The sequence below is a fragment of the Panthera onca genome, chromosome B4 (assembly GCF_046562875.1).
Source record: "Panthera onca isolate mPanOnc1 chromosome B4, mPanOnc1 haplotype 2, whole genome shotgun sequence".
Lineage (NCBI taxonomy): Eukaryota > Metazoa > Chordata > Mammalia > Carnivora > Felidae > Panthera > Panthera onca.
In genome coordinates, this window is record NC_138345.1 from 75,718,419 (window position 1) to 75,745,597 (window position 27,179).

A 27,179-nucleotide genomic window follows, 5' to 3' on the forward strand; every position below is an offset into this window, starting at 1 on the left:
AAATGAGGGCCCTCAAACAAAAGACTTGGTAGAAATTGCGTTCACAGGCATGAACAGGACAGTATGATCCACATCTTCTCAGAACATTTGGGTATGTTTGGCAGTGTCTAAGAGAGAGATATAAAGCAGGTTGCAGGGACAACATAGTTTTCTCAGAATAGCACCTATAAGGGGCTTTTGGATCCTGAGGTGATCACCCAAAGATTCTGTATTGAAATCCATAGATGATAGGCCTAGTCTCTATGTGTGAGAAGCTTTATGACCTGACTTGAAATGGTAATTGTTAGAAAAATGGGATTTAAAAATATGACTTCTATTGCCAAGTAATTTGAGAATATTGATAATAATAGCTAACATTTCTTAATTTACTGCTATGTGCTAGGCTCTGTTCTAGGCATTTTACTTGTATTGACTCATTTATAGCTCATTATAACTCTCAGAGATAGGTGCTATGATTATCCCCATTTTACAGATGATAAAATTGCACAAAATGTTTAAGTAAGTTGCTGAAGGTCACCAAGTAAGCAACAGAACCAGAGTTCAAACCCAAAAAGTCTGAAGGCCTTTGTAGGCCTTCTAGTATACCTTTTCATGCTAAATATAGATCAAGCTTAACATTTAGGTTATTTCTAATGCCTTATTTTAGCAGAGCATTTACAATACCACTAGTCAGTATTTTTCCAACCTTTTGGCCACTGATGCATTGTAGAAAATACATTTTGCATTCATATCATATACCCCAAACAAAATAATACTCTTACTATGCATAATATTCTCTGATACTTTCTATCCTATCCTATTTCCCTTCTTTTATGCACCTTAATCTGAAAAATCAGTGACTAGTTCTCATCCACATTAACTGTCTGTAGATTTTTGAAAGTGACGACAGGTACATAGGGTAGGTAACCAATGTATAGAACTTGTTTGGTGAATCTTCATCCTTGTTAGGTTTTCTGGACAGCTGCACACGCATATGGTACAGAACATTCCTTATTCCTTTGGCCCAGACAGCTTTGTTGAGCCTGGTGTCAATATGCATATCACCTTCATGGTGAATTTCCAGATCTCTTTCAGTGCCTAAGGTGCATGCTTCTTGAAACCCACTCCATGGATGCGCTTGTGAATGTTGATGGTGTATTCTCTGGTCACTACCTCCTTGCTGGCAGAATGGCTCTTCCTCTTGCCACCCTTTTTTGTGGGATCATTTCTGCTGGACCCTGATTGGAAAGGAAGAGTGCGAGGTACTGTGGGAGAGGGAAAGCAGCATTACAAGTACAACTTCTGGGTCGCTTCCTATTCTATTTCACTTTTTAAATACTGGTCACAAGTCACTTAGTTGATTTCTTGACATGCTAATGAGTGGTAAACCTACTGTCTGAAATTCAGTGTAGTAAATTTTCGTATATGGGGTCCCGTGCCATGGTTTGGTTTACTACTGGTATCCTATTTTAGAGCAGAATTCACGGTATTCTATTTCCTTTCCAGTTAACCTATGGTCTAGTGGCAAAGTCACGTGAAGATGGACATATGTTTTAAAAAAGATGCAAGAGATAATGGAAGTCTGGACTAGGCTGATGGCAGTGAAAATGGAAAGGAAGAATCTGACGTGAGAGTTTTAGAGGAAGACTTTCAGGATTTGACAGGACATGAGTGACTAGTGTCCCTTCCCAGATGATACAATTAGTGATGTCCCAAGTGTCCAGGATGGGCAGAGAGGTGAGATGTAAGGTATGGAGCCATGGGACAATAGCCAGATGCAATGGTCTATCAGGTTTTCAGGCTAGTTGTGCTAAGGTTACCACATTCTAAAGCTGAATTACTGAATCCAAATGGTTGAAACAAGAAGGGAAGGTAAAACGTGAAGCAAGCAAGTTAGAGACCATTGTGCTATCAGCACAGAGCCCAACACAGGACTTGATCCCACAAACAGTGAGATCATGACCCGAGCCAAAATCAAGAGTCAGATGCCCAACCAACTGAGCCACCCAGTTTCCACACATTACCCTCCCCTATCAAACCTTATTATTATTCTTATATAGCATTTACAGCTACCTGAAGGTTATCTATCTATCTATCTATCTATCTATCTATCTATCTATCGTTTGTGACTCCTCTAGAATATAGGTTTTTTGCATTTTTTAAATTAAGTTTTTAATTTTAATCCCAGTATAGTTAACATACAGTGTTATATTAGTTTCAGGTGTACAATATAGTGATTCAACAACTTTAGGCATTACTCAGTGCTCATCATAAGTGTACTCTTAATCTCCATCATCTATTTCATCCATCCCCTTATCCACCTCCCTTCTGGTAACCATGTTTGTTCTCTATAGTTAAGAGTCTGTTTCTTGGTTTGTCTCCAGAGATGAACTTTGAAAACATGTTGCTAAGTGAAAGAAGCTAGACATAGAAGGCCATATATTGTATGGTTTCATTTATGTAAGATGTTCAGAAGAGACAAATTCATACAGACATAAAGTAAATTAGTGGTTGCCTGGGGATGGTGGAGAGAGGGTATGTGGAAAGAAGTTGGAGAAAAGGGGGAGTGACTACTAATGTATACAAGATTTCTTAGTGGGGTGATGAAAGTTCTCTGAAATTGATTATGGTGATGGTTGCATAACTCTATGAATATACTTACAACCATTACATTATAATCGTATGGTGAATCGTATGGTACATTAATTATATTTACATAAAGCTGTTGTCTAAAAAAAAGATTATAGGGGCGCCTGAGTGGCTCAGTCGGTTAAGTGGCTGACTTTGGCTCAGGTCATGATCTCACGGTTCATGAGTTCGAGCCCCGCGTCGGGCTCTGTGCTGACAGCTCAGAGCCTGGAGCCTGCTTCAGATTCTGTGCCTCCCTCTCTCTCTCCCCCTCCCCTGCTTGTGCTCTGTCTGTCTCTCTCTCTCAAAAATAAATAAACATTAAAGAAATTAAAAAAAAAAAGATTATAACCATGAAAAAAAAATTCCTGATTCTGCTCACTGAATACAAATAATGATATCCTAGTAGCAAAGAACTCCCTTGACACCAAGAGAGTGAGTTTCAAAAACTATTCCCAAGGCATTAAGGAGGTCAGGGGATCTCAGAATAGAATGTGATAAAAGAATCTAACTGCATTACAAACGTATGAAACAAGCTCCCTGAAGAGGATAGGGAGAAAAAGTGCTGATCCAAGTAACTTTGGAGATGGGTGGAATCTATAAGACTAAAGGCAAGAGGAACTCTCCATAAGTCCTGTATTCTAGGCAATAAAGTTGTTTCCCAAGAGGGTACAAGTTAACAATCCTGAAACCACTATATATCTATACTGGAAATGAACGATTAAATATGTATGGTGGATGGTGGGAGCCAAGTTTCTTACTATTGGAGTTAGAGGTTATAGACAAACAAGAAGAGAAAGTTAAAACGTGATAATGGATTCGAGTTGGAGACATCAGTATGAACTCATATTTAGTTTAATATACATGTAATATACATGTAATTACATATAAAATATTAATAAATATGTGTGTATGTACACAGGTTAGTATACATATATATATTTCCTTTTTCTGTCAGCTGAAAGTGCATAGAAGCAATGACACCCCAATAGCAACAAGCACACCTATCCTGTGTTTCTTTCTTTCTTTTGTTTTTTCTTTTTTTTTTTTTTTAAGTAAACCCTACCCACAACGTTGGGCTTGAACTCATGACTCTGAGATCAAGAGTAGCAGATGCTGCCGACTGAGCTAGCCAGGCACCCCCCCACCCCAATCATGTGTTTATAATAACATTTTCCAATAAAAGGAAACAGTTCCTTGGAGAAATGGCTGATTCTAGGACTAAGGCAAGAAATAAAATGATCCTGGAGCATCTTATAGTGCCAGAAAGTAATGAATCGCTAAAAAAAAAAAAAAAACCCACAATGATGAAGTATGTCAAAGGGACACAGGAGCCACTTGAAAGGAGCCCAGTGGTCAAAGCTGGAGCAATCTGAGCAATAACTAAATGAAGTCGTACTAAATTAAGACCCAAAATATAAAATATCTATGAGTACATCTGATAATAATTAATTAAGTTAGAGGTGAGTTAGGCAAAACTCCCATGGAGAAGAATTTCAATTTTCTTTTCTTTTTCTCATGTTTTTAAAAAAATTATTTAGTTTTGAAAGGGAGAGAGAGTGAGTGAGCATGAGTCGGGAAGGGCAGGGAGAGAGAATTCCAAGCAGGCCCAGTGCAGAGACTGACATGGGGCTCGATACCCCGAACCATGAGATCATGACCTGAGCTGAAACCAAGAGCTGGTTAACTGACTGAGCCACCCTGGTGCCCCTGAAATGTATTTTAAAAAATGTATACAACTCAACATCCCCAAAACAAATAATCCAAGTAAAAAATGGGCAGAAGACATGAACAGACACTTCTCCAAAGGAGACATACAGATGGCCAACAGACACACGGTTTGTGAGTTTGAGCCCTGCATCAGGCTCTGTGCTGGCAGTGTGGAGCCTGCTTGGAATTCTCTCTCAGTCTCTCTCTGCCCCTCCCCCTCTCTTACTCTCTCTCTCTCTCTCTCAAAATAAATAAATAAGAAAAATATATATTTTTATGTAAAAAATATATATTTTTTATATATCTCTTTTATCAGATATGTCATTTGTAAATATCTTCTCCCATTAAGTAGGTTACCTTTTAGTTTTGTTGATTGTTTCCTTTGCTGTGCAGAAAATTTTACTTTGATGTAGTCCCAATAGTTTGTTTTTACTTTTATTTCCCTTGCTTCAGGAGACGTCTAAAAAAATGTTGCAATGGCTGATGTCAGAGAAATTATGCCTGTGCTCTTTTAGGATTTTTATGGTGTCAGGTCTCACATTTAGGTCTTTAATCCATTTTGAGTTTCTTCTTTCTGTGTGGTGTAAGAAAGTGGTCCAGGTTCATTCTTTTGCATGTAGCTGTCCAGTTTTCCCAATATCATTTGTTGAAAGACTTTTTTTTCCATTGGATATCCTTTCATCTTTTGTCGAAGATTAGTTGACCATATAACTGTGGGTTCACTTCTCAGTTTTCTATTCTGTTCCATTGATCTATGTGTCTATTTTTGTGCCAGTTCCATGCTGTTTTGATTACTATAGCTTTGTAATATAACTTGAAGTCCATATTTCTGATACCTCCACTTTTGTTTTTCTTTTTCTTTTCTTGTCTTTTATTATTTTTAAAATGTTTATTCTTGAGAGAGAGAGAGTGTGTGAGCAGGGGAGGGGCAGAGAAGAGGGAGACAGAATCCGAAGCAGGCACCAGGCTCCAGGCTGTCAGCTCAGAGCCCAAAGTGGGGCTCGAGCCCACAACCCTGAGATCATGACCTGAGCCAAAGTCAGATGCTTAACCGACTTAACCACCCAGGTGCCCCTTGTTTTTCTTTTTCAAGATTGCTTTGGCTATTCAGGGTCTTCTGTGGTTCCATACAAATTTTAGGATTGTTTTTTCTAGTTCTGTGAAAAATGTTGTTGGTATTTTGAGAGGGATTGTATTAAATCTTTAGCTTGCTTTGGGTAGTATAGACATTTTAACATTTTTTTCTTCCAATCCGTGAGCATGGAGTGTCTATTTCTTTGTGTCATCTTTAATTTCTTTCATCTATGTTTTATAGTTTTCAGAGTGTAGGTCTTTCACCTCTTTGGTTAAGTTTATTCCTAGGTACTTTATTATTTTTGATGCAATTGTAAATGGGATTATTTTCTTTTTTTGGGGGGGGGATTATTTTCTTAATGTCTCTTTCTGCTGCTTATTATTAGCATATAAAAACGCAACAGATTTCTTTACATTGAGTTTGTATCCTACAGTTTTACTGAGCTCATTTATCAGTTCTAGTAGTTTTCTGGTGGAGTCTTTAGGGTTTTCTATACATAGCGTCATGTCATCTGCAAATAGTGGAAGTTTTACTTCTTCGTTACCAATTTTGAATGCCTTTTATTTCTTTTTGTTCTTGGATTGCTGGGGCTAAGACTTCCAGAACTATGTTGAATAAAAGTGGTGAGAGTGGACATCCTTGTCTTGTTCCTGATCTTAGTGGTGAAACTCCAGTTTTTCCCCATTGAGTATGATGTTTGCTGTGGGTTTTTCATATATGACCTTTATTATGTTGAAATATGTTCCTTTGAGACCTACTTTGTTGAGGGTTTTTATCATGAATGGATGTTGTACTTTGTTGAATGCTTTTTCTGCATGTATTGAAAAGATCATATAGTTTTTTAAATACTTTTTCTTGGTGATGTGATGTATCACTTGTGAATATTGAACCACCCTTGCATCCTGGGAATAAATCCCACTTGATTTTGATGAAAGATTTTTTTAATGTATTGTTGGATTTGGATTGCTAGTATTTTGTTGAGGATTTTTGCATCTATGTTCTTCAGAGATAATGGCCGGTGGTTCTCTTTTTTTATGGTGTCTTTATCTGGCTTTGGTATCAGGGTGATACTGGCCTCATAGAATGAATTGAGAAGTTTTCCTTTCTCCTGTATTTTTTGAACCATTTGAGAAGAATAAATATTAACTCTTCTTTAAACATTTGGTAGAATTCACCTGTGAAACCATCTCGTCCTGGACTTTTGTTTGCTGGGAATTTTTTGATTATGGATTCAATTTCATTGCTGGTAATTGGTTTGTTCAAATTTTCTATTTCTTCTTGCTTCAGTTTGGGGAGGTTATACGTTTCTAGGAATTTACCCATTTTTTCAGGGCTGTCCAATTTGTTGGCATATAGTTTTCATAATATTCTCTTATAATTGTTTCTATTTCCATGGTGTTGGTTACTATTTCCCTCTTTCATTGGTGATTTTGTTTATTTGAGTCCTCTCTCTCGCTCTCTGTTGTTTTTTTTTTTTTTTTAATTTTTTTAACGTTTATTTATTTTTGAGACAGAGAGAGACAGAGTATGAACAGGGGAGGGTCGGAGAGAGGGAGACACAGAAACCAAAACAGGCTCCAGGCTCTGAGCTGTCAGCACAGAGCCCGACGCGGGGCTCGAACTCACGGACCGCGAAATCATGACCTGAGCCAAAGTCGGTCGCTTAACCGACTGAGCCACCCAGGTGCCCCTCTCTCTCTGTTTTTTAATGAGTCTGGCTGGAGATTTGTCAATTTTTGTGGATCTTTTTAATTTTTTTTAATTTTTTGTTTTGAGAGAGAGAAAGAGCAAGCATGAGTGGGGTAGGGGCAGGGAGAGAGAGAGGGAGAGAGAATTCCAAGCAGGCTTTGCAGTGCTACAGCGCAGAGCCTGACACAGGGCTTGAACTCACGAACCATGAGATCATGACCTGAGCTGAAATCAAGAGTTGGATGCTTAACTGACTGAGCCACCCAGGTGCCCCTGTTGATCTTTTCAAAGAAACAGCTCCTAGTATCATTGACCCATTGTTTTCTTAGTTTCTATATCATTTATTTCTGTTCTAATCTTTATTATTTCCTTCCTTCTGCTGATTTTGGGGTTTTGTTGTTCTTTTTCTAGCTCCTTTAGGTGTAAGGTTAGGTTGTTTTTTTGAGATTTTTCTTGCTTCTTGGAGTAGTTCTGTATTGCTACAAACTTGTCTCTTAGAACTGCTTTTGCTGCATCCCAAAGATTTTAGATCATTGTTTTTTCATTTTCATTTGTTTTTCTGTACTTTTAAAAAATTTCTTTTCTGATTTCTTTGTTGATGCATTCATTGTTTAGTAGCGTGTTATTTAACCTCCATGTATTTGTGCTCCTTCCAGATTTTTTCTTGTGGTTGATTTCTAGTTTCGTTGTATGTGGTCAGAAAAGATGCACGGTATGACTCCATTCTTCTGTATTTGCTATCTAGTTGTATCCATGGGACAAGGTGAGCTTAGGATCCTCCTACTCTGGCCTCATCCCAGCTCCACAGAAAAGAGTAACTTTACAGTGGAAATACCTGATAAACATAACCTCAGCCAAGTGATCAAGATAACATCAGTGATAAATCATATTGATAGTATGTATCCCTGATAATGACACCTAGAATTGTAGTTTATCTCTGTGGTCTTCCTCCCCAAACCCCATAACCTACAGTCCAATCATGAAAAACACCACACAAATCCCAAATGATGGAAAATCTACAAAATATATGACCAGAACTCTTCAAAACTGTCAAGGTCATTCATCACAAATAGGGAGAGAAAGTCTGAGAAACTATCATAACTAAGAGAAGCCTGAAGAAACATGATAAATAAGTGTAATGTGGTATCATGGATGGGATGCTAGAACAAAAAAAAAAAAATTAGGTAAAAATTAAGGAAATCTAGAAAAAGTATGGACTTCAGTTAATAATCATGTAGCAATATTGGTTCATTAATTGTGACAAATGTAAGATGCTAATAATAGGGGAAATGGAATATGGGATATATGAGATTTCTCTGTACTATTTTCACAATTTTTTGGTGAATCTGAAACTATTCTACAACAAAAAGTGTACTTAAAAAAACTACTACTAAAAAAATTCTAAAAAGAATCAGGACTTCTTGGAGAAATGGCTTATTCCTGGTATGGGGCATGAAAAGTATAAGGTGACCCTAAGACATTTTATTATTCCAGAAAGCAAGGAAATTATTTCAAAATTAACAGAATTGTGGGGGTACCTGGGGGGCTCAGTTGGTTAAACATCCAACTTTGGCTCAGGTCATGATCTCGTGGTTCATGAGTTTGAGCCCTGCGTCGGGCTCTGTGCTGACAGCTCAGAGCCTGGAGCCTGCTTTGGATTCTGTGTCTCCCTCTCTCTCTGCCCCTCCCACCTCTCAAAAATAAATAAACATTAAAGACATTTTTTTAATTAGCAGAATTGTGTCAAAAGAACACAGAAACTAACATGAAGAGGCTCCTATTGCTAAAAAATGGCACACTAAAAGCATTCAAAAGAACAATTCCTGAAATTGATGGAAACGCACTTATTATATTTTTAAAATAATGATTTTGTAATGAGATTTTAAAGAGAAAAATGGAAAACATTCATTACTATATTCTGAAAATTGACAATTTAAAGGAAAGAATTCAGTTTTATCCTAGTTTTTTTCCACATGAACTATTTCAGACATCCCCATAGTACTCTTTAAAAAATATTATTAGCTAATAAATGTAGGAAAAAGTACAGAATTTGAAAATAACCATTTTGCAACTCTTAATGTCAAATCATTGATTCAAGCAAAGGTCATCAAAGAAAGATACCGTTGCAAGAAGGGTTGATGAGGCATTTGACAATGAGGGGCCTCAGGCTGTCACAACCTGAACCCACCCGTGAGTCTTAGCATCACTAAGATAACCTTGGATAACCAGCAGTTGTGCCTTCTGATGTGATGCAGTATGAAGCATACAGTGTGCTACCTATGACATAGATCCTTGAACATGAATCTAATTAAGCCTTAGAGCTAACTTCTGATTTATAGGCGATATGGAGAATGTAAGAATAAGTTAAAGAAGCCACTAAGAAGCAAATTAAATAAAAAATGGCCGATACTCTTAATTTATTTGTATTTTAGTTAATCTACAAGACAATGGCATGGGGATAAAAAAGAAAGGGAATGGTTTCAGATTAAAAGAGATAAGAGATATAACCAAAATAACATGTTCCCTTTGTCTGGATCCTACTTAAAACCAATAAATTATAAAAATAAAATTTTTGAGATAATCGGGTAAATCTGAATATGGCCCAAGGAATCGTTGTTAATTTATTAGATGTGATAATGACATTGAGGTTATGTAAGAAAACGTCCATATTGTTAGAGATGGATACTGAAGTGTGCAGAGGTACAACAACATGAAGTCTGCCATAAAGAAAGAGAGAGACAAGCGCCTGGGAGGCTCAGTCAATTGAGTGCCTGACTCTTGATTTCAGCTTAGGTTATGATCCCAGGGTCATGGGATCAAATCCTGCATTGGGCTCAGCCTGAGCGTAGAGCCTGCTTAGATTCTCTGTCTGTCTGTCTGTCTGTCTGTCTCTCTCTCTCTCTAGGGGCACCTGGATGGCTCAGTGGGTTGAGTGTCTGCCTCTCCATGCAGCTCAGGTCATAATCTCATGGTTCATGGGATCGAGCCCCAAGACGGGCCCCTGCACTGACAGTGTAGAGCCTGTTCTCTCTCTCTCTCTCTCTCTCTCTCTCTCTCTCTCTCTGCCTATCCCCTGCCATCTCTTTCTCTCTCCCTCTCTTTCAATAAGTAAACATTTAAACATTCTTTTTTTTTTTTTTAACACTTATTTATTGCTGAGAGACAGAGCATGAATAGCGGAGGGGCAGAAAGAGAGGGAGACACAGAATCAGCAGCAGGCTCCAGGCTCTGAGCTGTTAGCAGAGAGCCCGATGTGGGGCTCAAACCCACGAACCATGAGATCATGACCTGAGTCAAAGTCTGACACTTAACCGACTGAGCCACCCAGGCGCCCCATTTATGAGATCATGACCTGAGTCAAAGTCTGACACTTAACCGACTGAGCCACCCAGGCGCCCCATTTAAACATTCTTTTTTTTTTTTTTTAATTTTTTAAAAATGTTTTTATTTATTTTTGTGACAGAGAGAAACAGAGCATGAGCAGGGGAGGGGCAGAGAGAGAAGGAGACACAGAATTGGAAGCAGGCTCCAGGCTCTGAGCTGTCAGCACAGAGCCCGATGCGGGGCTCGAACACACAGACTGTGAGATCATGACCTGAGCCGAAGTCGGACGCTCAACCGACTGAGCCACCCAGGCGCCCCTAAACATTCTTTAAAACGATTCTATCTTCCTGTGCCCCTCTCCCCCATGTGTGTGTACGCTCTCTCTCTAAAATAAAAAATAATAATGATGATGAAAATAAAATAAAGTGATTTGCCAAAAAAAAAAAAGGGAGAGAGCCAGAGATAGAGAAAGGGCTAGATGAAGCAAGTGTTGCAAAATCTTGATAATAGATGAATCTAGTTGATGGGTATATAGGAGTTAATTACACTATTCTCTCTTCTTTTTCTTTTAAGCTTATTTATTTTGAGAGAGAGAAGGAATGCCAGTGGGAAAGGGGCAGAGAGAGAGAGAGAGAGGGAGAGAGAATCCCAGGCAATCTCCACACTGCCAGAGCAGAGCCCGATGTGGGGCTTGATCTCATGAACCATGAGATCATGACCTGAATGGAAATCAAGAGCCAGACGCTCAATCCACTGAGCCACCCAGGCGCCTCTCTTCTCTCTACTTGTGAATGTGTTTGAGAATATTCATTAAAATTTTTGAAAAGCAAGTTGCAGAAAACATACAACATATTTCATTTTGATAGAATCCAGTGTGATGGGCTCTGTGATGCATTGCCCAGATCTGCCTTTACTGGTGGTTATTGCTCCTGCTGCTGGGAGTGCTGTTGGTGGATGCCCTCAGCTGTTAGCCCCTACAGAGAGCTTTCGGCCCAAGGTCACGCCCCTTTCTCAGGCGGCTAGGCCCAATGACATTGATGTGGCAGTAAAAGCCCTGGTCATCTCAGCCCAAGGTGAAACAACTCTAAAGGGCCATCCTGAGCAACCTGTGGGGTTGACTGCGGCAGTTGTTAAGCCTGTATCACAACTTGACTTGTCTGTTTGCCAAAATTCTGCTTCCTAGCCCTCCTTTCCCTAGATGTTGATCTCCAATATATTAATAAATATTGTGGTTGCTTTTCAGAGTCTGCTTCCCTGGGAACCTATTTGTGAGAGTCTAATGGGATAATTATGTCCCCCCACTAAAATGAAAAAAAAAATTTTTAATGTTTATCTATTTTTGAGAGAGAGACAGAGCACAAGTTAGGGAGGGGCAGAGAGAGGGGGAGACACAGAATCCGAAGCAGGCTTCAGTCTCGGAACTGTCAGCACAGAGCGGGGCTCAAACCCACAAATTGTGGGATCATGACCTGAGCCAAAGTCGGTCCCTTAATGAGCTGAGCCACCCAGACACCCCCTCCCCCTCTAAAATTTATATATTGATTTCCTAACCTCTAGTACCTCCGAATGCGATCTTATTTGGAGACAGGGTCTCTAATGAGGTAATCAGGTGAAAGTAAGGTTGTTAGGGTGGGCCCTAATCCAGGATGATTGGTATCTTTATAAAAAGAGGAAATGTGGGGGCGCCTGGGTGGCGCAGTCGGTTAAGCGTCCGACTTCAGCCAGGTCACGATCTCGCGGTCCGTGAGTTTGAGCCCCGCGTCAGGCTCTGGGCTGATGGCTCGGAGCCTGGAGCCTGTTTCCCATTCTGTGTCTCCCTCTCTCTCTGCCCCTCCCCCGTTCATGCTCTGTCTCCCTCTGTCCCAAAAATAAATTAAAAAACGTTGAAAAAAAATTAATTAAAAAAAAAAGAGGAAATGTGTACACAGACAGGTATAGAGGGAAGACGATGTGAAGACTCAGAGAGAAGATGGCCATCTGCAGGCGAGGAGAGACGCCTGGAGCAGCCCCTTTCCTCACGGCCCTTGAAGGAACCAACCCTGAGGGCACCTCGATCTAGGACTTCCGGCCCCCAGATCTGTGAGACAATAAATGACTATTGTTTAAAGCACCCAGTTTATGCTACTTTGTTATGACAGTTCTAGCAAACTAGTATGGACGCCAAGCAGAACTAAACACTTTTATCTAGAGATGCATATATATGTAGCACATCTATCAAGAAAAGCAAGAACGAGAAGCACATTCCTCCATGGGGGAGTCAGGGGTGCCATGCAGGGGAAACAGGGAGCTTCATCAGTGGGTGGTGGTTTGCTCCCTGGGATGCTGGTAGTTTCATGAATACTGGTTTTGTTTTCTCAAGTAGGCTCCATGCCCAACATGGAGCTTGAACTCATGACCCTGAGATCAAGAGTCCATGCCTCACAGACTGAGCCAGGCAGGCATCCCTCATGAATACTGGTTTTATTATTATGCTTTAAAATGTATCTTATATTACTTAAATTCTTTTTTATATATTTTTGATGTTTATTTATTTATTTTGAAAGAGAGAGAGAGAGAGAGAGAGAATGTATGTGCATTGGGGAGGGGCAGAGAGAAAGAGAGAGAGAGAGAGAGAGAGAGAGAGAGCGAGTCCCAAGCAGGGACTCAAACCCACAAACCGTGAGATCATGAGCTGAGCCAAAATCAAGAGTTGGACCCAGCCGACTGAACCACCCAGGCGCCTCTACATTACTTAAATTCTTATCTTTATATAAAATATTTCATAACTTAAAAAAAGTCATATAAGTAATCTGAATCGTGGGAACATGTGCAAAATTCTCTTGCAGAGTTTGGCATTATAAGAAAGCATGAATAAACACAGAAATCTGTTTCTCCTCCTAGGGACCAAAGTGCAGATAGGAGACTTTCTTTGGTAATATTCACTTCTGGTCCTTCTGGACCTCTTTCATGGCCAGTGGAATGTGACAGAAGGAAAAAAAAAATCCGTACTTCCATTTTTCATGCCCAGGAAACATGTTGTTCATTTGAACTCAATGATGACTCAGCTGAAATGACTAATTTACATAGTTTTGAGAATGGATTCAGCAGATTTCTTTAATTCCAACATTGACTGCTGTAGGAAATAATGTGTTTGACCTCATTCTACATTTTGCCGGAAAATAGCATTAACGTTTACCTCAGAACAGTAGTGTGAGGCTTAATGTTTCAGAGGAGGTTTGGATGAGAGGTGTTTAAGGAATCTAACCTGTTTGAGCTGCAACTGAGATTGGTTGTTTTCTTGTTTAGCTAAACAGGAATGCTAGTTTGTTCTGCCTTTAGTATTGGCCTGCTGCCTGGGACTCCACAGTCCTGGCCCTCTCACCTTTTGGGGATAGTTATTAGGGTTTCTGAAGCAGCCAGGTAAGTCGTTGCCCCTGCTGCTTGTGTGGTGTTACCCTACCGTAGGGTATGCCTTCCCTGCTGCTCGGATAAGGAGCCCTTCTTCTACAACGAAGAAAGCTTTCCATACACAGGATTGCTGCTTCAGAAAAGGCAATTCGCATAAGGTGGGAAAGCAGTTCAGTCTCAAACCTGGCAACTAAAGGGACTGGAACCCAAATTACACACGTAAATGTTTGGCAGTAGAGAACGACGAAAATGAACAATTGCTTAAGTGAGTATTTAAAAACTATTTTCCTAAAGCAGCAATCATGTCTCTCTCCTCTCTCTTTTTACCCTAAGGTAAAGGACGGTTGAAGCTCTTCTCAAAAAACAGGTAGGATTGAGGAGGTTTATTTATGACTTACTGGAAGCACAAAGAGAAGCTTCTATTGTTGATAGTCAGGCTGGGTGGATGCCAGGAGACACGTCCCAAAGGAGCTGTTTTGCCAAGAGCTGACACACAAAGAGAGCTGACCTAGTCCTTTTTTATGCTGACTGCTTGCTCAGAAATTATACCGGAGAACGGTATTGAAAGACCTAGTGTGATTTGGAACAATTACGGAGACTTTAGGGCGATCCTAATTCTAAGGAACCATTTGAAGGGAAATAGGGAAGCCACATATTCGTTAGCTTTGTGTGGAACTGCTGCTCAGCTCGTATAGGGAAATTGTCTTGAGCTAGCTCCTCCTGGCCAGGCATTCAGTATCATCCTCCTTCCTTTTCCTTTGAAACTACAAATTTAAATTCAAGTTTTCAGCAGATGCCTCTGAGACACCTCCAGAGGGGAAAAAAATCTAAGGAACACATCATTGCCACCAATATTTTTAAGCTTGAGAATATTTTTCAGATTCTAAAGTGCAAGTCAGAGGGAGAAAGGGACAGGGTGTGCGTGCTCGGATGGTTTGGGAGGAAGGAAGAGGGAAGGAGCAGGGGAGAGGAAAAGATGGATCTTTCAGGGAAAGTAATGCAAAATGCAGAAAAATTCGTAGATTTTCTTCGACTCAACAGAACCGTAAAATCTCAGCACCGGAAAGAGTTTTAGAGATGATCTCCCTGTCCCTTACTGGTCACCTTACTGATGAGGAAACTTAGATCAGAAAAGTGAGATGATCTGTCCAAAGAGGCAGAGCCAGGTGGTGGCAGACCCAGGCTGGAAACTAGGTGTACTCACTATTCTCATGATACCCCTGGCCTCCCACCACATCTGCATCTGATTCTCACCTTGCCTGATAGCTGTGGCCCCTCGTTCATCACTTTGAGAGCTTTGGACAAAGGAAATAGTCAGCTGATGATTGTGATTCAGTGCAATTGCCTTCTAGCCTCTGTGCCTTATATCTTCATGTCGTAAAATAAATAAATCCATTCCGTTTTTCAGCCAACCCATTTTTCAAATAATCTTTCATTTGGAAAACATACCACTTACATGTAAAAGAGGAAGAATAACCCCAGAGGTTTGCTTTACGATGCAATTCACATTCTACGATCTTTTATGATATGGATCCTTGCACATGTCCCAGGACCATCCAGGTAGTACCAGCTGCTACAGTCTCCCATTCTTCCTCCCACGGCAACACTTTGTTTTCTCCATAGTAACCCGAGTCCCCAGGATTTCACCAGGGTGCAGCCCGTGGGACTTTGGCTCTTGCAAGTAGGCTGGTTGAAGCCATTTAGTTTGTAAAGTATTGGGAGGGAGGGGCATGCATGGTAATTGGTATAATATAAAGTATAATAATAGTGTGGGTCTGGAGCTCAGCCTCAGACCTTTAATTACCTTCTTCTCACCTTTATCATTGTCTTGCCCGCCACTAGACACACTGTCGCCGCAACTACCAACAGAAACGTGTATGTTTGTTTCCTTGAGGTGTATACAACCAAAAATAGAGGATGACACACGTGGGGACTCTAGTATGGATTCTTCGCAGATGACTGGTACCTGGCATCCAGAATACCCCAGCCATCTCATGTTCATTCCCTGTTTCCTTATGAGATGAGGGAGATCCTCTTCATTTCCTGACCTGGACTCCAGGACCCAGGCGAGGGAATACATGCAGGGCCATGGTGAGACGCTCCCCAAAACTTGGGAGGCAAAGTTGTCTTGAAAAATGTTGGAAAATAATTATTGTCTGTACAAACACACACTTTTTGTCTTAAGATAAGAGTTTCTCATTCTCTTAGGCATCCAAAAGAGATTTGTATGCAACCTACTAAATCAGCAAAAATTAATTTGGGGGCATCTATTCAGTGTTCAATGATATGCTAAGCAATGTGGGGGATGATAGTATTAGCTAACGTTTGTCAAATTCTTACAATGTGCCAGGTATCTGCTGAGCACTGTATATGAGTTGTTGCATTTAGCAGTACAGCCACTCCTATGAGATAGGTGTTTTTATCATCTCCATTTTAAATATCGGTAATGAAGGTATAGAGAAGTTAGGCCATTTGTTCGATGTCACACAGCTGGCAAGCAGGAGGGCCAGTGGTTTTCTTACTGATGAGGAACCTTACCTAGTTCTGCTTCCAGAACTTATGATTTTAAACGAGTATAAATCATGGTTCCTTCCCCCAATAGATTTATAATCTAGTTGGGGGAAACATGACTAACACACATTAAAACAACAGTAAATTATGTGAGGTGAGCATATATAATTAAATGCTAAATTGGATGCTATTAACTATGAATGCTTCAGGAGATCAGAGGGCACAGGGAGGCATGGACCAGGCAGGCAGGATTTCATGAAGCTGAGCATCAAATGGTCCCTAAGATGTGCACAGGCAAAGGACTGCCTCAGGCAAGAAGGTGGCAAAAGTGCTTGAAGCAGAAGTGAGCAAGACCCATGCTGGAGGATGAAGCCGCTGGCCTGACCACAGCTGGGTGGAGCTGATGGGAAGGGCGGGGCCAGCTTGGACAGCCTTTAAAGCAAGTGGAGTTTAGGTTTGGTGCATTAGCAAGGAGAGAGTCATTAAAGGCCCTGGATCAATAAAGCAATATTAGAAAAGGGATGTTTAAGGAAGATGTACTTGGCAGGACACAGAGAACCCATCTTTTTAAAATTGCAAGTGACATAAAGCTTGGAAAAACATATGAAATGACTCTAAATTGTTACCGTTCTTATTCTTCAGTTCACTGTTTATTCTGTCTGATATTTTTAAAAGATGTTTATTTATTTTGACTTTTTTCTAATGTTTATTCACCCTTGAGAGAGAGAGAGAGAGAGAGCACGCATGAGCATGCACGTGCGAGAGAGGGTGGGGCAGAGAGAGAGGGGACAGAGGATCCCAGGCAGGCTCTGCGCTGTGAGCAGAGAGCTCGATGCGGGACTTGGACTCACGAATTGTGAGATCATGACCTGAGCTGAAGTTGGCCACTTAACTGACTGAGCCACCTAGGTGCCCCTATTTATTTATTTTGAGAGAGAGAGAGAGAGAGAGAGAGAGAGAACACGTACACGCACAAGCTGGGTGGGGGTGGCAGAGAGAGAGGGAGAGAGAAACTCCAAAACAAGCTCCATGCTTAGCATGAAGCTGAGTAGGGCTTCATCCCATGATCATGGGATCATGACTTGAGCCGAAATCAAGAGTCAGATGCTTAACCAACTGAGCCACCCAGGTGCCCCTATTCTGTTTGATCTTTATGATTTATTTTTACATTTATTTTACATTAGCAAGTTCTACCAATTCTGTGCCTACTTAATACTTTTCTACACTTCCTTGCCATTACTTTAGTTTGGCCACCATCCTAAGGATGAGGGGAGGCAGTAGAAGCCTTTCTGGAAGAGATGGCATGTTTCCAGAGTCCTGAATATTTCACAAGAGTTAGCCAGAAATGAAAGGAAGAAGTGGGAAGAAGAGCAGGAGAAGGATAGCATAATGGGCAAAAGAAAGCAACAACAAAACAACCGCCCCTGAATATGGTGCTAGCCCTGGGGTGCCGCAGTAAAGAAAACTAGATGTGGCACTGACTTAGTGAAGGACCGCTGGCTCAGGGCAGGGGGTGGTGGTGGGGGAGGGGGTACAGGAGGGCCCAGAGTCCAGGTTGGAAGGCTGATGAGCTTCATTACATGATATCAAAAACATTTGGTCAAAATTTTATACCCTGGAAGGCAGAGCACCTCCAGCGTGGTGGGAGGAAGGCCCTTGAGGAGGTGACATATGAGCTATGCCTTAAACATGTAAATTGGCCTTGTCAGTGGAGGGAATGATCTTGGCCAAGGCAGAGTCTGATGGTTTGAAGGATAAGGATCCTGAACACCAGACAAGCTTTCGGAAGATTCGTTTGTTGCTGGGGGTACAGCACACCAGGAAGTGGACCTAAGTAGGGCTAACCTAAATTTAAGGACTGCTTATTATTGTAGAGAAATGTTGAGGAAGTAAGTGAAAATTTTAAATTATCTTTCAGAATCCGGTGAGAAGTCAGCGGTAGATTTTTAACAGCTTTATTGAGATATGATTCACGTACCATACATCTCACCTTATGAAAGTGTACAATTCAATGGCTTTTAGCATATTCACAGAGTTGTGCAACCATCACCACAATTAACTTTAGAACAGTTTCATCACCCCAGAAAGAAACCCTGCACCTATTTGCACCCCTCCCCACAGTTCCTGGTAATCTACTCATCCATTTCCATCACTGTACAGTTGCCTATTCTGGGCGTTTCATATATGCAGAATCATATAACATATGGTCTTTTGTGACTGGCTTCTTTCATCAGTGCTAGATTTTGCAACCCTATGGTTTGTTATTAAATGACCAATGGTTAAATCACACATTTTCAAGTGTATTAGGAAGAAATAATAGTAAAAACCTGGAACACAATCAGTGGGGCAGGATGCTAGTGTAGGAGTAAAGACCCTGGGCCAGAAATCAGGAGATTTACTTCTAGTCTATTTTTTTTTTCTTTTTTTGAGAGAGAGGGCAGGAAGATCATGACCTGAGCCAAAATCAAGAGTTATTTTGATAACTCAAGGCCACTCAGGGGCCCCTCAATTCTGTTTTTAACCAAGTGTGTGATCTTGGGCAAGGCAGCAACCTGTCTGGGCCACAGGTTACCATCTGTAAAATAAGAGGAATGGGATTTGAACAGTGAATCTCAGCTTTTAATGCACAGAAATTGCTTGGGGAGCTTTTGAAAAATATACGACCCTGGGACCTCACCCTGAGATATTTCAAAAGCTCCTGAGTTTGTTGTTTACCAAAGGTTAGGAATTTCAGAGCTTACACCTTCTTTAGGTTTCCTAATAAATTTGATATTCTATACGGTACATGTATTTACCAATGCATTTTTGCCTAGAGCCATATCTGTGGCTTTTGGTCAAGTCCTTTTGTCTGTAATCAGTAATTACATCAAATAGGACAACTTCTTGGTGATGCTATGGATGCGGCTGTTGCTGGTCAGTGATCCTGGGCGCCTGACTGGAACTCACTGTGAGTCATAATAATAAGAGCAATTTGCCTTCCCTAATGCTTCCCACTTCACAGAGGACAGAAATAACTGAAAATAAGGAACGAACTATGTGAATAAATAGCATATATATGGTCTATTGCTAACCACTGAAGTCTATGAATGTGTGTGTGTGTGTGTGTGTGTGTGTGTGTGTGTGAGAGAGAGAGAGAGAGAGAGAGAGAGAGAGAGAGACATGCTTGACATTTTTTAAAGCCCACTTCCCCATGGACAGCTGGTCAAATTCCTAACTTGTGAGGCTGCTTGGATAGAAGTGGTTGAGTTTAATGACATAAGAATGATTTCACTCATGTGTGGAATTTAAGAAACAAAACAGATGAACATAGGGAAGGGAAGGAAAAATAAAATAAGATAAAAACAGAGAGGGAGGCAAACCATAAGAGAGTCTTAATGATAGAGAATAAACTGAGGGTTGCTGGAGGGGTGGTGGGTGGGGGATGGGATAGATGGCAGATGGGCATTAAGGAGGGCACTTGGGATGAGCACCGGGTGTTATTATGTAAGTGATGAATCACTAAATTCTACTCCTGAAACAATACTACACTATATGTTAACTAAATTGAATTTAAATAAATTCCCTATATTCTGTACGCAGAAACGGAATATAGGGAACTTACATTCCGTATATTCTGTTTACATAAAAAAATATAGACCTTTGATCCTTCTTCTCCAGTTTGTTACTCTCATGGCTTTTTGCTTCTCTTCAGCTGCCAAACCCCTTCTTAAAACAAGGGAGGGGGCAGCTAAACTTACAGGCCTGGCGGGGGTGCCTGGCTGGCTCACTCCATAGAGCATGCAAGTCTTGATCTTGGGGTTGTAAATTCAAGCCCCACGTTGGGTGTAGGGATTACTTAAAAATAAAACCTTTTTAAAAAATTACAAGCCTGGCCTCCACCTAAGACGCAGTAGAGAAAGAAATCTCCCAAATGTATATGAATCAACACTCATTGTTGCCTATTACACAATGTCTAAATTAGCAGGGATAGTTGCCTGCTTCCTTTAGTTTAGTTACAAAATTAACCTTCAGTGCATGTTTTTGTGGTCATCTTATACCTCTCCTCAAAGCCTTTCACTAGCTTCTCTTCACTTGGTGTAAGATAATTTTATTCCATAAACCTGAAAACCACTTCTCCGCTTGAGTTCACTTTGTCTAGTGATTTTCATGTCCCATTTCCCATCACCCCAATCATCAACACATACACTTTTATGCCCCTAAACGTATTATATTTGGTCAATTCTAGATATATACTTTTTCACTTTCTAACATCTCTGAAGTCAGGAAGTATCTTACAACCAATGGTATCTGAAATTCAATGAAGTACAGTAAGTTCTTTCTGAGTGAGTAGTTTACCTCCTACCACTTACTGAATGATGTACTTCCATCCAAGTATTTGGCTCCAATTCATAAATTAAAAAAAAAAATTTTTTTTAGGGGCAGCTGGGTGGCTCAGTTGGTTGGGCGACTGACTGGCTCAGGTCATGATCTCGTGGTTCATGGGTTTGAGCCCCACTTCAGGCTTTGTGCTGACAACTCAGAGCCTGGAGCCTGCTTCTAATCCTGTGTGTCTGTCTCTCTCTGCCCCTCCCCCACTCATACTCGCTCTCTCTCAGAAATAAACATTTTAATGTTTATTATTTTATTATTATTATTAATGTTTATTTATTTTTGAGAGAGAGAGAGAGAGCATGACCTAGGGAAGGGCAGAGAGAGAGGGGGACAGAGGATCGGAAGCAGTCCCCAAGCTGACAGAAGGGAGTGAGACGTGGGGCTTGAAATCACAAACCATGAGATCATGACCTGAGCCGAAGTCGATCACTTAACCGACTGAGCCACCCCATCCAATTCATAAATTTTATAAGAAATCTTTCTTTATTTTTGTGAAACTATTTGATATTAATATAATTCCAATATTTCTAGCATTCTGATAGATATGTTCTTAAGTAGCATAGGAATCTACTTTATCAATTTAATGACTCTATAATGTTCCATTATTTGAGTATGTCATGATTTTATTACCCAATCCCTATTGATGTTATCAGTAATGCCCAGAGAAACCAATTTTGTGTACTTATCTACTTCCCTATGGTACATTTTCTAAAAGTAGAGAATGAATACTAGTATTACTGGTATAATACAACAAGCCTTTCTGTCCCTGTGTTTTCATTTTTTTAAAAAATAAGTGTACTCTTTTTTTTTTTTTTTAATGTGTATTTTTGAGAGGGACGGAGTGTAAGTGGGGGAGGGGCAGAGAGAGAGGGAGACACAGAATCAGAAGCAGGCTCCAGGCTCCCAGCTGTCAGCACAGAGCCCGAGATGGTGCTCGAACTCACGAGCTGTGAGATCGTGATGTGAGCCGAAGTCAGTGCTCAACTGACTGAGCCACCCAAGTGCCCCCTTATGTTTTCATTTGTTGACTGGACTGTAAGCCTTTGTCTGTAGTCTAATGATGATTTTTTAAATCTTTTATTCATTTTTTATTGTGGTAAAATATGTAATGTAAAGTTTACTATTTTAACCATCTTTATGTGTACAGTTCAGTGCCATTAAGGATATTCGCATTGTACAGCTGTCACAACCATCCATCTCCAGAAGGATGATCTTTTTTAGGGTTGTAAATACATATTGCCATGTTGCCCTATAGAGGTAAAAAAAAAAATTGCTGTTCTTCACAACAACTTATTTCTCTATTAAACATACATTTATTGGGGCGCCTGGGTGGCTAAGTCGGTTAAGCGTCCGACTTCAGCTCAGGTCATGATCTCGCGGTTCGTGAGTTCAAGCCCGGCGTCAGGCTCTGTGCTGACAGCTCAGAGCCTGGAGCCTATTTCAGATTCTGTGTCTCCCTCTCTCTCTCTGACCCTACCCCGTTCATGCTCTGTCTCTCTCTGTCTCAAAAATAAATAAACGTTAAAAAAAAATTAAAAACAAAACAAAACAAAAAACCCATACATTTATTAAATAGTCTCATGTGTCAAGCAATCTACTAGCTACCCATAAACATTGTATCAGTTAAGATGATTTTGTTGCAAACGACAGAAAACCTAACACGAACTGACAGGCAATAGTTTTGTTTCCAAGTATGGCAGAATTAAGTTCTGCTTCTATCACCAGGACCCTGTTTCTCTCAGTCTTTCTTTTGGTTGTGTTCTCTCCAAGTATTGCCTTCATTCTCAAACAGGTTTGTCCCTTGTGATACCACAATGACTGTAGCAGCCCTGCACCCTATTGATTCCATGTCCAGGAGAGAGGGGGGGGGGAGGGAAAGAACCCCTCTTTCAGTAACTTTAAAGATTCAGAGCATATCTCACCCAAACGAATCAGGAAGGCCATAGGAATGGGACAATAAGTGGCTAATTTAGACCTGTGACTTTTCCTCCATCCTGACCCCAGGGGTGAGGGGCGCCCCATCTGAATCATAATGACAAGGGCGCCTGGGTGGCTCAGTGGGTTAAGCGTCCGACTTTGGCTCAGGTCATGATCTCACAGTTCGTGGGTTCAAGCCCCGTGTTGGGCTCTGTGCTGACAGCTGGGAGTCTGGAACCTGCTTGATATTCTGTGCCTCCCTCTCTCTCTGCCCCTCCCCCACTCATGCACGCTCACACATGGGCTCGCTCGCTCTCTCTCTCACAAATATGAATAAACATCAAAAAATTTTTTGGATCACAAAGACCAAGAGCAGATAATTCACAAGGAAAATCAAGCCTGTTGCCAGAAGAACATGAAGGACCCTGGGGTGGCACAATGTCCACTGCCATTCAGGAGTACAGCGAGACTATCTTATAAGAAACCATACCATAGAGCATGGAAAAATGAAGTTAGGGGGTACCTGGGTCGCTCAGTCATTGAGCATCTGACTCTTGTTTTTGGCTCAGGTCATGATCCCAGGGTCGAGGGATCGAGCCCCGTTTGGGCTCTGCACTAAGCACGGATCCTGCTTGGGATTCTCTCTCTTCCTCTGCCCCTCCCTGCTCACTTGCACATGCGTGCTTTTATCGTCCAATGAGGGAAACAGACATACAAGCAGGTCTGATAGGCTGCGTGTCAATAGAGGTAGAAAGGTGGTGTGCTGCAGACAAGGGCACCCACAGCCAGCCTGAGAACCCAGGAAAGACTCCCTACAACAGATGACACCTGAGCGAATCTTGTTGTATGCAGTAAAGGAAGGTGGAAAGAGACTTTAGGGAAAAGAGAACTGCATGAAATGGTTGAAGGGGAATTATAAATAGTTTACTACCTCAAAACTAACATCTGTTGAATGCTATTATATGCTAGATACTTCTTAGCCCCTTTTCTATAATATTTTATGTAACTAATATGTTCAAAGAATAGTGAATAGCCTGGCATCTGGAAGGAAGGTTCATGAAAAGGAAAACAAAACAAAACAAAAACAAGCAAACCCGAAAAGATCAGACTGAAAAAAGCAGTTTGGGCTCAGATTATGGAAGGGCTGTGTTATACCTAATACCTAATGCAGTAGGTATTGGAGCTAATACAGGTTTGGGGGCAAGGGTTTGACATGATCAAGGTCATGCTTTATAAACGTGTTCCAAATTTGATACCCACAAGATGGTATGGAGTGGATAATTGTTTCTGGGGAGCCACTGAAGAGGTTGCTAAGGCACACCAGCCAGAGATCAAAAGAATCCTTCTCCCTGATGCTCATACACTGCTGACCTTCTCTGTCTCTCCACGGTGCCCTCTGGGATCTTTGTTTCATTGAACGGCCCCCTATATTCTTTTTTTTTTCTGCCCCCTATATTCTTAGTCTCTTTATAGAATGCACCCTTCTCCTCCTTGCCTTAACTAAAACTTGTTTTTGTTGTTTTTTTTTTTCCTGTCGGGAATTTATTTCTCCTAAGCCTCCTTGAGCAGAATTTACTAATCATCCCATTGGACCCAGAGCTCACCCATTTGCAAACCATTTCTAAGCACCTCCCTGCCAGCACCCTCCTGTGAGGGCAGTGCAGTCCAGCCCTGTCCCATCTTTCAGATTCACTAACTCTCCCTGATTCACTTTTCAACACATTACTTTCTCCTGAGAGCTCCTTGCCAGTTGTCACTAGATGCTAAATCCAATGGGTTTCAAATTTTAACTTGAGGTATTTGATTCTGTTGACTGTTGTTTCTTGATAGATTCTCCAGAAATTATTTTTTCCTGTTTCTCCGCATACCCTTCTGGCCATTCTTCTGTCTTTTTTGAAAGTTCTTCTCTCCCTACTTAAATATCAGTGTGCCTTGGGCTTCTTCCTCAGCCATCTTCCCTTCTCATCTGCCATGCTCTTCCAATGGTTTGAATCACTACCCAAGTGTCAGTGAGCTGACAGCTCACAAGTCCATACCAGCCCCAGGCTCTCTCCTGAGCTTTAAATCTATTGTGTCCAACTGCCTACTGGACAGCACTAACGTAGTGTTTCCCTGAAACTCCAATTCCACATGCCTGAAGGAGTAAATTATTTCCTGTCTACCCAGGCACCCAAGCAAAAGCCTGGAAGTCACTTCAACTCTTCAGTTTCAATAACTTTTTTAAAAAAATTTTTAACGTTCATTTATTTTTGAGAGACAGAACATGAGCGGGGGAGGGGCATAAAGAGAGGGAGACACAGAATCTGAAGAAGGCTTCAGGCTCCAGGTTGTCAACACAGAACCTGACACGGGACTTGAACCCACAAACCATGAGATCATGATCTGAGTCAAAGTCAGACGCTTAACCAACTGAGCCACCAGGTGCCCCTCAATAACCACTTTTAACCAGTCATCGAGCATTGTTCGTTCTGTTTTTTTGCTATATCTCATAGCTCTCTCCTGTCTATTTTCATTCTAATTGCTTTAATTTAGGATCTCATTTTCCTTTGTCTAATATATTAGCTTTCATTTTGATAATTTTCAAATATACAGAGATTAACAATAAATGAGCAGGTTTACATTACAACTAGATATGCTCCAAGGAGAAATTTCTAATAGTCTCTCCTGCTTACAGCTCTTGAGGCTATGGGTATAAGCCAGACTTAAGTCAAGGACAAGGTCACTCTTATTTGAGAGCTGGGCCCCAGACCTGATGTCTGTTGAGTCCCATCCTATGCCCCTGTAAGAGGAATGTGGCATTGGGTGAGTCAGGAACCATTTGTTACAAGACCACTGGATTCTCAGTAAAGGGAAACATTTCTGAAAACATAGTCCTTGGGTGAGGAGAATTCCTTCCTCAGAGAAAGAAAGTTGCTTTCCTGGCCAATATGGTTTATTATTAGGCATAGGATGGCAGGCTAGTGACAAAGTTAGTTAGCAAGCTATTGTTCAGTGTCAGATGTTTAAAGTCTAAGAACTAATTTCATGACACTGCACGTCACTTCCCTCATCTCCTTCTTTTGGCCTCTGTGTTGTTTTTGTTTTTGTTTGCTTGTTTGTTTTTAGAGAGTGTCTGAGCAGAGGAGAGGGGCAGAGGTAAAGAAAGAAAGAATCCTAAGCAGGCTCCACACTCAGAAAGGAGCCTGATGCGGGGCTTGATCCCATGACTTTGAGATCATGACCTGGGTGGAAATCAAGAGTCAGATGCTCAACTGACTGAGCCATGCAGATACCCCTGGCCTCTGTTTTTTAATCTTCCAAATGAAGATATTGGACTAGATGATCTCTAAAATCATTTCCAGCTCTACTATTTTATTATCTATTTTTTATATAATACCAGTATAACATGTTTTTGATAGGACAAAGGTTCAAGAACTATTGATGGCATTTTACAGATATGGAAACTGAGGGCAGTGGGGCAAGAGATTTGTTTCAGACACATGTAGGTAATGTCAGGGCCCGAATCTTTCCAGAGCTATTTCATTAAACAAAAATTTCCTGGCTCCTGGGCGGAACTGCAGTATCTTTCCCTTCAGAAAAGCTGGTCTGTGGGGGCACCTAGGTGGCTCAGTCGGTTGAGCGTCTGACTCTTGGTTTTGGCTCAGGTCATGGTCTCACAATTCATGGGTTTGAGCCCAGCACCTGGCTCTGCACTGATGATGTGGAGCCTGCTTGGGATTCTCTCTCTCCCTCTCTCTCTCTGTCCCACCCCACTTCTGTCTCTCAAAATAAATAAATAGACTTTTTAAAAAAATCATAAAAGAAAAAAAAAGAAAATATGGTCTGTTTTTTTTTTCCCACCAGGCCTGAAGAAAAAAACAACAAGGGTCAGAGGATTAATATGAAAAATATTAGAACACACTTATTCCACTCCCACAGACAAGGGCTTGAATCTCACAGTACTGAAAGACAAGTCAGTGGTGCAGAGACTGCCAGGGGGCATTTAAGAACGAGGCTGGAGGAGAGGGGGAACAGATCTGAGCTGCTGGGGATACCTTTCGGTGTTAGTGGACTGGGATAGGGGGCGGGGCACTGATCCCAAGGGCATAATAACAAGGTCAGCCTCACCTCTTCTCTCTCTGTTCTTGGCAATAGCCAGTCTAGCTAGAAAGAGCAATCTGTCAAGTCTAATTAGAGTAGAACCAGTGAACAATGGGCGCCCAGCTCTAAAATGACAGCCCAGTTTAATGGGGTGGAGGAGCTTGGGAGGGACGTGCGCTTTGTGTGCTCAGAACTGGTTCCTTCAAATGGATCCTTTCCGAACTCAAACTGCAAAACAACTTCAACTGGATCCTTCTTGACTTCTTGACTTCGCCAGAAATCTTCAGGTCCCTGCGCTTTTTAACACAGGGACATCCAGCAAAAGTAGAGAACCTGGCTCTGTTTCAAAGGTGAGGCTGTAATTGAAAATAGTTACATCATGGGCTGTTGGGGCACCGTGCAGTGCTGTGTGCATGCACTGATATTTATTAATTTGTTCATGTTTCTCCTTCGTGTTTAATTATATTGGTGATGTTACTGTTTCTTTTATTACTTTTGAAATCCTTAT

The 27,179-nt window shown here is 41.1% G+C and overlaps 1 pseudogene; it reads right to left on the reverse strand.

Annotated features, from left to right (window-relative positions):
* Nucleotides 1–512: 512 nt before the first annotated feature.
* LOC132695357 (large ribosomal subunit protein eL31 pseudogene) lies at nt 513–26,678 on the reverse strand (annotated as a pseudogene).
* Nucleotides 26,679–27,179: the final 501 nt, after the last annotated feature.